Raw genomic sequence first — 3,447 nt, forward strand, 5'->3', positions numbered from 1 at the left:
TGTTATGCTTAATAAAGATTTTAAAAATACATAACAAATACAAAATTTTTAAATTGCCTGGCATACAAAAAGAATGCAAAGAATCCAGTCTAGGGAGAAAAAGGAAGATAATAACATTCTTTGCAAAAGCTTTAAACCTGGAAACATTTTAAATTAAACAAAAGTTCAATTCAATAAGAGTTAAAGATTAGATAATAAACAACAGATTGACATGAAAGAGACATTGGTGGTTTTAGCAAACAAATAGAGAACCAAAACACTACCATTACTGGAAATTAAATCAATGAGAAAAAGCTGGAAGGCTTACATAAACAAAATGCTTATAATAATATCAATAAATTCAAAGGATAAATAAAAGTGGGAAGAACTCAACTTCAAATAGAAAAGTATCTTAAGGTTTAACATATGAAATTTTCTGGAATGAAAAGAGAACTGCAGGTGAAATTCAAACTAACATTCAACATTTGTAGATAGAGGGTTAGAAAAATAGATAGATAGATAGATAGATAGATAGATAGATAGATAGATATAGATAGATAAACTTTCAACAGTAAGACTTGCCTGTAGAGTTCTTATAAATAAGAAGTTTTTAATAATGTAAAGAAAAGATTTTATGTGGGTTGATGATTGGTAGAAGCAGAACTAAGAATGGCCTCAGATTTCTTCTCATCAGCTTTCAAAGTCCCAAGACAAGAGAACAATGTCCACAAAATTCTAAGAGGGTAAACCATGAAACAAGAATATTATTCTCAGCTAATGTTTAAATAATTAAAGAAAAAGCAAACATCCTTAAGTCACATTCACTTACACATGGGGAGAGGGAACTATTGGACAAGATTTATCCAATTAAGAAGTGTATTGAAAATTTTAATTCTCTTTTTCCTTCCAGCAATTGGATTATCAGCATATTACTTATCCATTTCTGCATAAAAATTACTCCACAGTTTAGCACCCTAAAAATGTCACATATGTATGTTCTCACAGTTTCTGTGTGTAAAGAAACTGGGTTTGGATGATTTGGTTCCTTAGTTTCAGGGTTTCTCACAGGTTGAAATCAAGGTATTGGCCAGTGTTGTTATCTTAATCCTTGAATGGGGATAGATCCAGTTCCAAGCTCACTCACATGGTTTTAGCAAGATTCAATTCCTTGTGGACTGCTGGACCAAGATCCTCAGTTCCTCACTGATCCTCAGTTCCTTGACTAGTTCATCTTCAATTCCCTGTTGTGAAACTGAGAAATCCTCAGAAAGGTTTTTCTCAGTAACAGACCTCTTTGTGTTCCCACCTCTTTCTTCCAGAAAAACTTTAGTCTCTTGAAACTTCTTGGAGTTTCAAAAAGTCTGGCTCACGTGTTAATGATCAGAGGAATGAGAACATGCAGAGACAAAGAGTAGTCAGGGAGGAGAACTGGTAACAATTTAAACAGTAAATCAGCTATATAGCAAAGTCACAGGACTTTTAATCCTCCCTGAAGAACTGACATCCTGAATGTCTGATGTACATTTCTAAGTTGTTTTTAAAGTTTTTACAGAAACCAGGCTCCCACCATATGGGAACTGCTGACCACAAGCCCATAGACCCCAGACAGGTTGGAGTTAGAAAGTTGATGATTGAAATTCCCGAAATATCACCATGTCATCTTGCCATCAACCATTCAGAGAATTTTGCACAAGCTGATCACACACCACATGACCCTCTCCCTCACACTGTCTTTAAAAACTCTTCCCTGAAAGCCATTGGACAGTTTGGGTCTTTTGAGCACAAGGTGCATGTTCTCATTGCTTGGCGCCCTGCAATAAATGCTGTACTTTCCTTCATCACAACCCAGTGTCAGTAGATTGGCTTTGCTGCATGTCTGGGGAGCAGACCAAAGTTTGATTTGGTAAGAATCACATGGCTCTTTCCAACATGGCAGCTTGCTTCATCAGAAAGATCAAGTATGGAGCACCTAAGAGAGACTGTCAGCAAGAGAGAAAGACTACAAGCATGATGGAAGTCATAGTCTTTTATAAACTAATCTCAGAAGTTACAACCTATCTCTTTTGATGCATTCTCTTTGTTTGGAGCAGGTCATTAGGTCCATCTCAGCCCCAAATAGAGGTTATTACTCAAGGAGGAGAAGACCATAGTTGCAAATATTTGGGAGATGTTTTGTAAGCAGCTCCCACAACTAGTTTGTTTCAGATTAACCATTTCATTGAGAACTATTAAACACACCAGTCAAAACATTACAAACAAAATCTTTTTGTTCTCCAATGAAGGCATTGGAGAAATTTCAAGGCAACAAAGAATTATAGGACCAAGATTCCAAAGAGAAGGGATGTTCCAAAGAGCTGAGTTCAATAACTGGCACTATTTTATTTTATTTTATTTTTTGTGGTGTGCGGGCCTCTCATTGTTGTGGCCCCTCCCATTGTGGAGCACAGGCTCCGGATGTGCAGGCTCAGTGGCCACGGCTCACGGGCCCAGCTGCTCCATGGAATGTGGGATCCTCCCGGACCGGGGCATGAACCTGTGTCCCCTGCATTTGCAGGCAGACTCTCAGCCACTGTGCCACCAGGGAAACCCAACTGGCACTATTTTAAACTTGAAGTCATTACTCAAAAAGAACAGCTGAGAAAGTAGAAAACTGAGCACATATGTTAGCCAACTGAAAACCTGGGAGTAAAATCACTACATTTCAGGTACTACCTAGGAGGAAGGGCTCTGTTACATATCCCAGGGTTTAGTTTAAACCCCATAGAATTAAATTCCAGGTGTAAGAGAAAACCACAAATAGAATGACTCCATGTTATAAATGTATAGGACCTTAAATGGAATACTAATTCAAATAAAATAAAAGTTCTGAAAGTAAAGTAAAATCGAACTTGCAAGATGAAAATATAATTGGAAAAACAACTAAAAGCATTTTGATTACAGGACAGGTGACTTTTCCTCAGTCAAAATATTTAACTGTCATGCAGAAGACCTAAACTTATTCTAAAAATTACATGCTGAAATATAGACCAAATCAGTCACCTAACAAATATAAATACAAAAATATAAATAGAATGAAATTCTTCATACAAAAAGAAATTTCTGAACTATAGTGAAAACTGCAACCCAATTCTAATATGTAAGAAATGTACATCATTGTTGTTGCTCATTATGACAGAAGTTCACTTAGGTAATATTTCAGAGTAAATTTCTTTTTTTTTTTTTCTTAACATCTTTATTGGAGTATAATTGCTTTACAATAGTGTGTTAGTTTCTGCTTTATAACAAAAGTGTATCAGTTATACATACACTATGTTCCCATAGCTCTTCCCTCTTGCATCTCCCTCCCTCCCACCCTCCCTATCCCACCCCTCTAGGTGGTCACAAAGCACCGAGCTCATCTCCCTGTGCTATGCGGCTGCTTCCCACTAGCTATCTATCTTACATTTGGTAATATATATAAGTATATTC

The sequence above is a fragment of the Lipotes vexillifer genome, unplaced genomic scaffold, assembly GCF_000442215.2.
Source record: "Lipotes vexillifer unplaced genomic scaffold, Lipotes_vexillifer_v1.1 scaffold1605, whole genome shotgun sequence".
Lineage (NCBI taxonomy): Eukaryota > Metazoa > Chordata > Mammalia > Artiodactyla > Lipotidae > Lipotes > Lipotes vexillifer.